Below are 15,112 nucleotides of genomic sequence, written 5' to 3'. Positions count from 1 at the left end.
ACCACATAACTATACTATAGAACTCTCCCACCACATAACTATACTATAGAACTCTCCCACCACATAACTATACTATAGAACTCTCCCACCACATAACTCTCCTATAGAACTCTCCCACCACATAACTCTCCTATAGAACTCTCCCACCACATAACTATACTATAGAACTCTCCCACCACATAACTATCCTATAGAACTCTCCCACCACATAACTATACTATAGAACTCTCCCACCACATAACTATCCTATAGAACTCTCCCACCACATAACTCTCCTATAGAACTCTCCCACCACATAACTATCCTATAGAACTCTCCCACCACATAACTATACTATAGAACTCTCCCACCACATAACTATACTATAGAACTCTCCCACCACATAACTATCCTATAGAACTCTCCCACCACATAACTATACTATAGAACTCTCCCACCACATAACTCTCCTATAGAACTCTCCCACCACATAACTATACTATAGAACTCTCCCACCACATAACTATACTATAGAACTCTCCCACCACATAACTATACTATAGAACTCTCCCACCACATAACTATACTATAGAACTCTCCCACCACATAACTATACTATAGAACTCTCCCACCACATAACTATACTATAGAACTCTCCCACCACATAACTATCCTATAGAACTCTCCCACCACATAACTATCCTATAGAACTCTCCCACCACATAACTATCCTATAGAACTCTCCCACCACATAACTATACTATAGAACTCTCCCACCACATAACTATACTATAGAACTCTCCCACCACATAACTATCCTATAGAACTCTCCCACCACATAACTATACTATAGAACTCTCCCACCACATAACTATACTATAGAACTCTCCCACCACATAACTATACTATAGAACTCTCCCACCACATAACTATACTATAGAACTCTCCCACCACATAACTATCCTATAGAAACTCTCCACCACATAACTATACTATAGAACTCTCCCACCACATAACTCTCCTATAGAACTCTCCCCCCACATAACTATACTATAGAACTCTCCCCCCACATAACTATACTATAGAACTCTCCCATCACATAACTCTCCTATATAACATATCTCTCCACCACGTAACTCTCCTATAGAACTCTCTCACCACATAATTCTCCTATAGAACTCTCCCCCCACATAACTATACTATAGAACTCTCCCATCACATAACTATCCTATAGAACTCTCCCACCACATAACTATACTATAGAACTCTCCCACCACATAACTATACTATAGAACTCTCCCACCACATAACTATACTATAGAACTCTCCCCCCACATAACTATACTATAGAACTCTCCCATCACATAACTATACGACAGAACTCTCCCACCACATAAATATACGACAGAACTCTCCCACCACATAACTATACTATAGAACTCTCCCACCACATAACTATACTATAGAACTCTCCCACCACATAACTCTATAGAACTCTCCCACCACATAACTATACTCCTATAGAACTCTCCCACCACATAACTATACTATAGAACTCTCCCACCACATAATTCTCCTATAGAACTCTTCCACCACATAACTATCTTATAGAACTCTCCCACCACATAACTCTCCTATAGAACTCTCCCACCACATAACTATCCTATAGAACTCTCCCACCACATAACTATCCTATAGAACTCTCCCACCACATAACTATCCTATAGAACTCTCCCACCACATAACTATACTATAGAACTCTCCCACCACATAATTCTCCTATAGAACTCTCCCACCACATAATTCTCCTATAGAACTCTCCAACCATATAACTATACTATAGAACTCTCCCACCACATAACTATACTATAGAACTCTCCCACCACATAACTCTCCTATAGAACTCTCCCACCACATAACTATACTATAGAACTCTCCCACCACATAACTATCCTATAGAACTCTCCCACCACATAACTATACTATAGAACTCTCCCACCACATAACTCTCCTATAGAACTCTCCCACCACATAACTCTCCTATAGAACTCTCCCACCACATAACTATCCTATAGAACTCTCCCACCACATAACTCTCCTATAGAACTCTCCCACCACATAACTATCCTATAGAACTCTCCCACCACATAACTATACTATAGAACTCTCCCACCACATAACTATCCTATAGAACTCTCCCACCACATAACTCTCCTATAGAACTCTCCCACCACATAACTATCCTATAGAACTCTCTCACCACATAACTATCCTATAGAACTCTCCCACCACATAACTATACTATAGAACTCTCCCACCACATAACTATCCTATAGAACTCTCCCACCACATAACTATCCTATAGAACTCTCCCACCACATAACTATCCTATAGAACTCTCCCACCACATAACTATACTATAGAACTCTCCCACCACATAACTCTCCTATAGAACTCTCTCACCACATAACTCTCCTATAGAACTCTCCCACCACATAACTATACTATAGAACTCTCCCACCACATAACTATCCTATAGAACTCTCCCACCACATAACTATCCTATAGAACTCTCCCACCACATAACTCTCCTATAGAACTCTCCCACCACATAACTATCCTATAGAACTCTCCCACCACATAACTCTCCTATAGAACTCTCCCACCACATAACTATACTATAGAACTCTCCCACCACATAACTCTCCTATAGAACTCTCCCACCACATAACTATACTATAGAACTCTCCCACCACATAACTCTCCTATAGAACTCTCCCACCACATAACTATACTATAGAACTCTCCCACCACATAACTATACTATAGAACTCTCCCACCACATAACTATACTATAGAACTCTCCCACCACATAACTCTCCTATAGAACTCTCTCACCACATAAATCTCCTATAGAACTCTTCCACCACATAACTATCCTATAGAACTCTCCCACCACATAACTCTCCTATAGAACTCTCCCACCACATAACTATCCTATAGAACTCTCCCACCACATAACTCTCCTATAGAACTCTCCCACCACATAACTATACTATAGAACTCTCCAACCACATAACTATACTATAGAACTCTCCCACCACATAACTATCCTATAGAACTCTCCCACCACATAACTATACTATAGAACTCTCCCACCACATAACTATCCTATAGAACTCTCCCACCACATAACTATACTATAGAACTCTCCCACCACATAACTCTCCTATAGAACTCTCCCACCACATAACTATCCTATAGAACTCTCCCACCACATAACTCTCCTATAGAACTCTCCCACCACATAACTCTCCTATAGAACTCTCCCACCACATAACTATACTATAGAACTCTCCCACCACATAACTATACTATAGAACTCTCCCACCACATAACTCTCCTATAGAACTCTCCCACCACATAACTCTCCTATAGAACTCTCCCACCACATAACTATACTATAGAACTCTCCCACCACATAACTCTCCTATAGAACTCTCCCACCACATAACTATCCTATAGAACTCTCCCACCACATAACTATAGACTCTCCCACCACATAACCTCCTATAGAACTCTCCCACCACATAACTCTACTATAGAACTCTCCCACCACATAACTATCCTATAGAACTCTCCCACCACATAACTATCCTATAGAACTCTCCCACCACATAACTCTCCTATAGAACTCTCCCACCACATAACTATCCTATAGAACTCTCCCACCACATAACTCTCCTATAGAACTCTCCCACCACATAACTATACTATAGAACTCTCCCACCACATAACTATACTATAGAACTCTCCCACCACATAACTCTCCTATAGAACTCTCCCACCACATAACTATACTATAGAACTCTCCCACCACATAACTATACTATAGAACTCTCCCACCACATAACTCTCCTATAGAACTCTCCCACCACATAACTATACTATAGAACTCTCCCACCACATAACTCTCCTATAGAACTCTCCCACCACATAACTATCTATAGAACTCTCCCACCACATAACTATCCTATAGAACTCTCCACCACATAACTATACTATAGAACTCTCCCACCACATAACTCTCCTATAGAACTCTCCCACCACATAACTCTCCTATAGAACTCTCCCACCACAGAACTCTCCCACCACATAACTCTCCTATAGAACTCTCCCACCACATAACTATACTATAGAACTCTCCCACCACATAACTATACTATAGAACTCTCCCACCACATAACTCTCCTATAGAACTCTCCCACCACATAACTCTCCTATAGAACTCTCCCACCACATAACTCTCCTATAGAACTCTCCCACCACATAACTCTCCTATAGAACTCTCCCACCACATAACTATCCTATAGAACTCTCCCACCACATAACTATACTATAGAACTATAGAACTCTCCACCACATAATTCTATCCTATAGAACTCTCCCACCACATAACTATCCTATAGAACTCTCCCACCACATAACTATACTATAGAACTCTCCACCACATAACTTCTCCTATAGAACTCTCCCACCACATAACTATCCTATAGAACTCTCCCACCACATAACTATACTATAGAACTCTCCCACCACATAACTATACTATAGAACTCTCCCACCACATAACTATACTATAGAACTCTCCCACCACATAACTATACTATAGAACTCTCCACCACATAACTATACTATAGAACTCTCCCACCACATAACTATCCTATAGAACTCTCCCACCACATAACTATCCTATAGAACTCTCCCACCACATAACTATCCTATAGAACTCTCCCACCACATAACTATACTATAGAACTCTCCCACCACATAACTCTACTAGAACTCTCCCACCCACATAACTCTCCTATAGAACTCTCCACCACATAACTATCCTATAGAACTCTCCCACCACATAACTATCCTATAGAACTCTCCCACCACATAACTATACTATAGAACTCTCCCACCACATAACTATACTATAGAACTCTCCCACCACATAACTATCCTATAGAACTCTCCCACCACATAACTATCCTATAGAACTCTCCCACCACATAACTATCCTATAGAACTCCCACCACATAACTCTCCTATAGACTCTCCCACCACATAACTACTATAGAACTCTCCCACCACATAACTATCCTATAGAACTCTCCCACCACATAACTATACTATAGAACTCTCCCACCACATAACTATACTATAGAACTCTCCACCACATAACTATCCTATAGAACTCTCCCACCACATAACTATCCTATAGAACTCTCCCACCACATAACTATCCTATAGAACTCTCCCACCACATAACTATCCTATAGAACTCTCCCACCACATAACTATCCTATAGAACTCTCCCACCACATAACTATACTATAGAACTCTCCCACCACATAACTATCCTATAGAACTCTCACCACATAACTATACTATAGAACTCTCCCACCACATAACTATCCTATAGAACTCTCCCACCACATAACTATCCTATAGAACTCTCCCACCACATAACTATACTATAGAACTCTCCCACCACATAACTATACTATAGAACTCTCCCACCACATAACTATACTATAGAACTCTCCCACCACATAACTACTATAGAACTCTCCACCACATAACTATACTATAGAACTCTCCCACCACATAACTATCCTATAGAACTCTCCCACCACATAACTATCCTATAGAACTCTCCCACCACATAACTATCCTATAGAACTCTCCCACCACATAACTCTCCTATAGAACTCTCCCACCACATAACTATAGAACTCTCCCACCACATAACTATCCTATAGAACTCTCCCACCACATAACTATCCTATAGAACTCTCCCACCACATAACTATACTATAGAACTCTCCCACCACATAACTATCCTATAGAACTCTCCCACCACATATAACTCTCCTATAGAACTCTCCCACCACATAACTATACTATAGAACTCTCCCACCACATAACTATCCTATAGAACTCTCCCACCACATAACTATACTATAGAACTCTCCCACCACATAACTATACTATAGAACTCTCCCACCACATAACTATCCTATAGAACTCTCCCACCACATAACTATCCTATAGAACTCTCCACCACATAACTATCCTATAGAACTCTCCACCACATAACTATCCTATAGAACTCTCCCACCACATAACTATACTATAGAACTCTCCCACCACATAACTATCCTATAGAACTCTCCCACCACATAACTACTATAGAACTCTCCCACCACATAACTATACTATAGAACTCTCCCACCACATAACTATACTATAGAACTCTCCCACCACATAACTATCCTATAGAACTCTCCCACCACATAACTATACTATAGAACTCTCCCACCACATAACTCTCCTATAGAACTCTCCACCACATAACTATACTATAGAACTCTCCCACCACATAACTATCCTATAGAACTCTCCACCACACCACTATAGAACTCTCCCACCACATAACTATCCTATAGAACTCTCCCACCACATAACTATCCTATAGAACTCTCCCACCACATAACTATCCTATAGAACTCTCCCACCACATAACTATCCTATAGAACTCTCCCACCACATAACTATACTATAGAACTCTCCCACCACATAACTATCCTATAGAACTCTCCCACCACATAACTATCCTATAGAACTCTCCCACCACATAACTATCCTATAGAACTCTCCACCACATAACTATACTATAGAACTCTCCCACCACATAACTATCCTATAGAACTCTCCCACCACATAACTAACTATAGAACTCTCCACCACATAACTATCTCCTATAGAACTCTCCCACCACATAACTATACTATAGAACTCTCCCACCACATAACTATCCTATAGAACTCTCCACCACATAACTATACTATAGAACTCTCCCACCACATAACTATACTATAGAACTCTCCCACCACATAACTATACTATAGAACTCTCCCACCACATAACTATCCTATAGAACTCTCCCACCACATAACTATCCTATAGAACTCTCCCACCACATAACTATCCTATAGAACTCTCCCACCACATAACTCTCCTATAGAACTCTCCCACCACATAACTCTCCTATAGAACTCTCCACCACATAACTCTCCTATAGAACTCTCCCACCACATAACTATACTATAGAACTCTCCACCACATAACTATACTATAGAACTCTCCCACCACATAACTATACTATAGAACTCTCCCACCACATAACTATACTATAGAACTCTCCCACCACATAACTATACTATAGAACTCTCCCACCACATAACTATACGATAGAACTCTCCCACCACATAACTATCCTATAGAACTCTCCCACCACATAACTATACTATAGAACTCTCCCACCACATAATTCTCCTATAGAACTCTCCAACCATATAACTATACTATAGAACTCTCCCACCACATAACTATACTATAGAACTCTCCCACCACAACTCTCCTATAGAACTCTCTCACCACATAAATCTCCTATAGAACTCTCCCACCACATAATTCTCCTATAGAACTCTCCAACCATATAACTATACTATAGAACTCTCCCACCACATAACTATCCTATAGAACTCTCCCACCACATAACTCTCCTATAGAACTCTCCCACCACATAACTATACTATAGAACTCTCCCACCACATAACTATACTATAGAACTCTCCCACCACATAACTATCCTATAGAACTCTCCCACCACATAACTATACTATAGAACTCTCCCACCACATAACTATCCTATAGAACTCTCCCACCACATAACTATACTATAGAACTCTCCCACCACATAACTATCCTATAGAACTCTCCCACCACATAACTATACTATAGAACTCTCCCACCACATAACTCTCCTATAGAACTCTCCCACCACATAACTATACTATAGAACTCTCCCACCACATAACTATACTATAGAACTCTCCCACCACATAACTATACTATAGAACTCTCCCACCACATAACTCTCCTACAATAAAACATGTCCTGTAGAACTCTCCCACCACATAACTCTCCTATAGAACTCTCCCACCACATAACTATACTATAGAACTCTCCCACCACATAACTATACTATAGAACTCTCCCACCACATAACTCTCCTATAGAACTCTCCCACCACATAACTATCCTATAGAACTCTCCCACCACATAACTATACTATAGAACTCTCCCACCACATAACTATACTATAGAACTCTCCCACCACATAACTATCCTATAGAACTCTCCCACCACATAACTATACTATAGAACTCTCCCACCACATAACTATCCTATAGAACTCTCCCACCACATAACTATCCTATAGAACTCTCCCACCACATAACTATCCTATAGAACTCTCCCACCACATAACTATACTATAGAACTCTCCCACCACATAACTCTCCTATAGAACTCTCCCACCACATAACTATCCTATAGAACTCTCCCACCACATAACTATCCTATAGAACTCTCCCACCACATAACTATACTATAGAACTCTCCCACCACATAACTATCCTATAGAACTCTCCCACCACATAACTATACTATAGAACTCTCCCACCACATAACTATCCTATAGAACTCTCCCACCACATAACTATACTATAGAACTCTCCCACCACATAACTATCCTATAGAACTCTCCCACCACATAACTATACTATAGAACTCTCCCACCACATAACTATATCCTATAGAACTCTCCACCACATAACTATACTATAGAACTCTCCCACCACATAACTATCCTATAGAACTCTCCCACCACATAACTATCCTATAGAACTCTCCCACCACATAACTATCCTATAGAACTCTCCCACCACATAACTATCCTATAGAACTCTCCCACCACATAAATACTATAGAACTCTCCCACCACATAACTATCCTATAGAACTCTCCCACCACATAACTATACTATAGAACTCTCCCACCACATAACTCTCCTATAGAACTCTCCACCACATAACTCTCCTATAGAACTCTCCCACCACATAACTATCCTATAGAACTCTCCCACCACATAACTATACTATAGAACTCTCCCACCACATAACTATACTATAGAACTCTCCCACCACATAACTATACTATAGAACTCTCCCACCACATAACTATACTATAGAACTCTCCCACCACATAACTCTCCTATAGAACTCTCCCACCACATAACTCTCCTATAGAACTCTCCCACCACATAACTCTCCTATAGAACTCTCCCACCACATAACTATACTATAGAACTCTCCCACCACATAACTATACTATAGAACTCTCCCACCACATAACTATACTATAGAACTCTCCCACCACATAACTATACTATAGAACTCTCCCACCACATAACTATCCTATAGAACTCTCCCACCACATAACTATCCTATAGAACTCTCCCACCACATAACTATCCTATAGAACTCTCCACCACATAACTATACTATAGAACTCTCCCACCACATAACTATACTATAGAACTCTCCCACCACATAACTATCCTATAGAACTCTCCCACCACATAACTATACTATAGAACTCTCCCACCACATAACTATCCTATAGAACTCTCCACCACATAACTATACTATAGAACTCTCCACCACATAACTCTCCTATAGAACTCTCCACCACATAACTATACTATAGAACTCTCCCACCACATAACTATACTATAGAACTCTCCCACCACATAAATCTCCTATAGAACTCTCCACCACATAACTATACTATAGAACTCTCCCACCACATAACTATCCTATAGAACTCTCCCACCACATAACTATCCTATAGAACTCTCCCACCACATAACTATACTATAGAACTCTCCCACCACATAACTCTCCTATAGAACTCTCCCACCACATAACTATACTATAGAACTCTCCCACCACATAACTATCCTATAGAACTCTCCCACCACATAACTATACTATAGAACTCTCCCACCACATAACTATACTATAGAACTCTCCCACCACATAACTATACTATAGAACTCTCCCACCACATAACTATACTATAGAACTCTCCCACCACATAACTATCCTATAGAACTCTCCCACCACATAACTATACTATAGAACTCTCCCACCACATAACTCTCCTATAGAACTCTCCACCACATAAATCTCCTATAGAACTCTCCCACCACATAACTATCCTATAGAACTCTCCCACCACATAATTCTCCTATAGAACTCTCCCACCACATAACTATACTATAGAACTCTCCCACCACATAACTATACTATAGAACTCTCCCACCACATAACTATCCTATAGAACTCTCCCACCACATAACTATACTATAGAACTCTCCCACCACATAACTATACTATAGAACTCTCCCACCACATAACTATCCTATAGAACTCTCCCACCACATAACTATACTATAGAACTCTCCCACCACATAACTATCCTATAGAACTCTCCCACCACATAACTATACTATAGAACTCTCCCACCACATAACTATACTATAGAACTCTCCCACCACATAACTATCCTATAGAACTCTCCCACCACATAACTCTCCTATAGAACTCTCCACCACATAACTATAGAACTCTCCACCACATAACTATACTATAGAACTCTCCCACCACATAACTATCCTATAGAACTCTCCCACCACATAACTATACTATAGAACTCTCCCACCACATAACTATCCTATAGAACTCTCCCACCACATAACTATACTATAGAACTCTCCCACCACATAACTATCCTATAGAACTCTCCCACCACATAACTATACTATAGAACTCTCCCACCACATAACTATACTATAGAACTCTCCACCACATAACTATACTATAGAACTCTCCCACCACATAACTATACTACTATAGAACTCTCCCACCACATAACTCTCCTATAGAACTCTCCCACCACATAACTATACTATAGAACTCTCCACCACATAACTATCCTATAGAACTCTCCCACCACATAACTCTCCTATAGAACTCTCCACCACATAACTCTCCTATAGAACTCTCCCACCACATAACTATACTATAGAACTCTCCCACCACATAACTATACTATAGAACTCTCCCACCACATAACTCTCCTATAGAACTCTCCCACCACATAACTCTCCTATAGAACTCTCCCACCACATAACTATACTATAGAACTCTCCCACCACATAACTCTCCTATAGAACTCTCCCACCACATAACTATCCTATAGAACTCTCCCACCACATAACTATACTATAGAACTCTCCCACCACATAACTATCCTATAGAACTCTCCCACCACATAACTATACTATAGAACTCTCCCACCACATAACTATACTATAGAACTCTCCCACCACATAACTATACTATAGAACTCTCCCACCACATAACTCTCCTATAGAACTCTCCCACCACATAACTATACTATAGAACTCTCCCACCACATAACTCTCCTATAGAACTCTCCCACCACATAACTCTCCTATAGAACTCTCCCACCACATAACTATCCTATAGAACTCTCCCACCACATAACTATACTATAGAACTCTCCCACCACATAACTATCCTATAGAACTCTCCCACCACATAACTATACTATAGAACTCTCCCACCACATAACTCTCCTATAGAACTCTCCACCACATAACTATACTATAGAACTCTCCCACCACATAACTATCCTATAGAACTCTCCCACCACATAACTATACTATAGAACTCTCCCACCACATAACTATCCTATAGAACTCTCCCACCACATAACTATACTATAGAACTCTCCCACCACATAACTATACTATAGAACTCTCCCACCACATAACTCTCCTATAGAACTCTCCCACCACATAACTATACTATAGAACTCTCCCACCACATAACTCTCCTATAGAACTCTCTCACCACATAAATCTCCTATAGAACTCTTCCACCACATAACTATCCTATAGAACTCTCCCACCACATAACTATCCTATAGAACTCTCCCACCACATAACTATACTATAGAACTCTCCCACCACATAACTCTCCTATAGAACTCTCTCACCACATAACTCTCCTATAGAACTCTCCCACCACATAACTCTCCTATAGAACTCTCCCACCACATAACTCTCCTATAGAACTCTCCCACCACATAACTATACTATAGAACTCTCCCACCACATAACTATCCTATAGAACTCTCCCACCACATAACTATCCTATAGAACTCTCCCACCACATAACTATCCTATAGAACTCTCCCACCACATAACTCTCCTATAGAACTCTCCCACCACATAACTATCCTATAGAACTCTCCCACCACATAACTCTCCTATAGAACTCTCTCACCACATAAATCTCCTATAGAACTCTTCCACCACATAACTATCCTATAGAACTCTCCCACCACATAACTATACTATAGAACTCTCCCACCACATAACTCTCCTATAGAACTCTCCCACCACATAACTATACTATAGAACTCTCCCACCACATAACTATCCTATAGAACTCTCCCACCACATAACTATCCTATAGAACTCTCCCACCACATAACTATACTATAGAACTCTCCCACCACATAATTCTCCTATAGAACTCTCCAACCATATAACTACTATAGAACTCTCCCACCACATAACTATACTATAGAACTCTCCCACCACATAACTATACTATAGAACTCTCCCACCACATAACTATCCTATAGAACTCTCCCACCACATAACTATACTATAGAACTCTCCCACCACATAATTCTCCTATAGAACTCTCCCACCACATAACTCTCCTATAGAACTCTCCCACCACATAACTCTCCTATAGAACTCTCCCACCACATAACTCTCCTATAGAACTCTCCCACCACATAACTATACTATAGAACTCTCCCACCACATAACTCTCCTATAGAACTCTCCCACCACATAACTATCCTATAGAACTCTCCACCACATAACTCTCCTATAGAACTCTCCCACCACATAACTCTCCTATAGAACTCTCCCACCACATAACTCTCCTATAGAACTCTCCCACCACATAACTATACTATAGAACTCTCCCACCACATAACTATACTATAGAACTCTCCCACCACATAACTATCCTATAGAACTCTCCCACCACATAACTCTCCTATAGAACTCTCCCACCACATAACTATACTATAGAACTCTCCCACCACATAACTATCCTATAGAACTCTCCCACCACATAACTCTCCTATAGAACTCTCCCACCACATAACTCTCCTATAGAACTCTCCCACCACATAACTCTCCTATAGAACTCTCCACCACATAAATCCTATAGAACTCTCCCACCACATAACTATACTATAGAACTCTCCCACCACATAACTATACTATAGAACTCTCCCACCACATAACTATCCTATAGAACTCTCCCACCACATAACTATACTATAGAACTCTCCCACCACATAACTCTCCTATAGAACTCTCCACCACATAACTATACTATAGAACTCTCCCACCACATAACTCTCCTATAGAACTCTCCCACCACATAACTATACTATAGAACTCTCCCACCACATAACTATACTATAGAACTCTCCCACCACATAACTATCCTATAGAACTCTCCCACCACATAACTATACTATAGAACTCTCCCACCACATAACTCTCCTATAGAACTCTCTCACCACATAAATCTCCTATAGAACTCTCCCACCACATAACTCTCCTATAGAACTCTCTCACCACATAAATCTCCTATAGAACTCTCCCACCACATAACTATACTATAGAACTCTCCCACCACATAACTATCCTATAGAACTCTCCCACCACATAACTATACTATAGAACTCTCCCACCACATAACTCTCCTATAGAACTCTCTCACCACATAAATCTCCTATAGAACTCTTCCACCACATAACTATCCTATAGAACTCTCCCACCACATAACTATCCTATAGAACTCTCCCACCACATAACTATCCTATAGAACTCTCCCACCACATAAATCTCCTATAGAACTCTCCCACCACATAACTATCCTATAGAACTCTCCACCACATAACTATCCTATAGAACTCTCCCCCACCACATAGAACTACCACATAACTATACTATAGAACTCTCCCACCACATAACTATACTATAGAACTCTCCCACCACATAACTATCCTATAGAACTCTCCCACCACATAACTATCCTATAGAACTCTCCCACCACATAACTATACTATAGAACTCTCCCACCACATAACTATACTATAGAACTCTCCCACCACATAACTATACTATAGAACTCTCCACCACATAACTATACTATAGAACTCTCCCACCACATAACTATCCTATAGAACTCTCCCACCACATAACTATACTATAGAACTCTCCCACCACATAATTCTCCTATAGAACTCTCCAACCATATAACTATACTATAGAACTCTCCCACCACATAACTATACTATAGAACTCTCCCACCACATAACTCTCCTATAGAACTCTCTCACCACATAACTCTCCTATAGAACTCTCTCACCACATAACTCTCCTATAGAACTCTCCTACCACATAACTATACTATAGAACTCTCCCACCACATAACTCTCCTATAGAACTCTCCCACCACATAACTATACTATAGAACTCTCTCACCACATAAATCTCCTATAGAACTCTCCCACCACATAACTCTCCTATAGAACTCTCTCACCACATAATTCTCCTATAGAACTCTCCCACCACATAACTATACTATAGAACTCTCCCACCACATAACTATACTATAGAACTCTCCCACCACATAACTATCCTATAGAACTCTCCCACCACATAACTATACTATAGAACTCTCCCACCACATAATTCTCCTATAGAACTCTCCAACCACATAACTATACTATAGAACTCTCCCACCACATAACTATACTATAGAACTCTCCCACCACATAACTATACTATAGAACTCTCCCACCACATAACTATACTATAGAACTCTCCCACCACATAACTATACTATAGAACTCTCCCACCACATAACTATAGAACTCTCCCACCACATAATTCTCCTATAGAACTCTCCAACCATATAACTATACTATAGAACTCTCCCACCACATAACTCTCCTATAGAACTCTCTCACCACATAAATCTCC

This window comes from Oncorhynchus tshawytscha, linkage group LG08 (genome assembly GCF_018296145.1).
Source record: "Oncorhynchus tshawytscha isolate Ot180627B linkage group LG08, Otsh_v2.0, whole genome shotgun sequence".
In the NCBI taxonomy this organism is placed as follows: domain Eukaryota; kingdom Metazoa; phylum Chordata; class Actinopteri; order Salmoniformes; family Salmonidae; genus Oncorhynchus; species Oncorhynchus tshawytscha.
The sequence above is the reverse complement of the archived record's forward strand: the minus strand, read 5'-3'. Positions refer to the sequence as shown.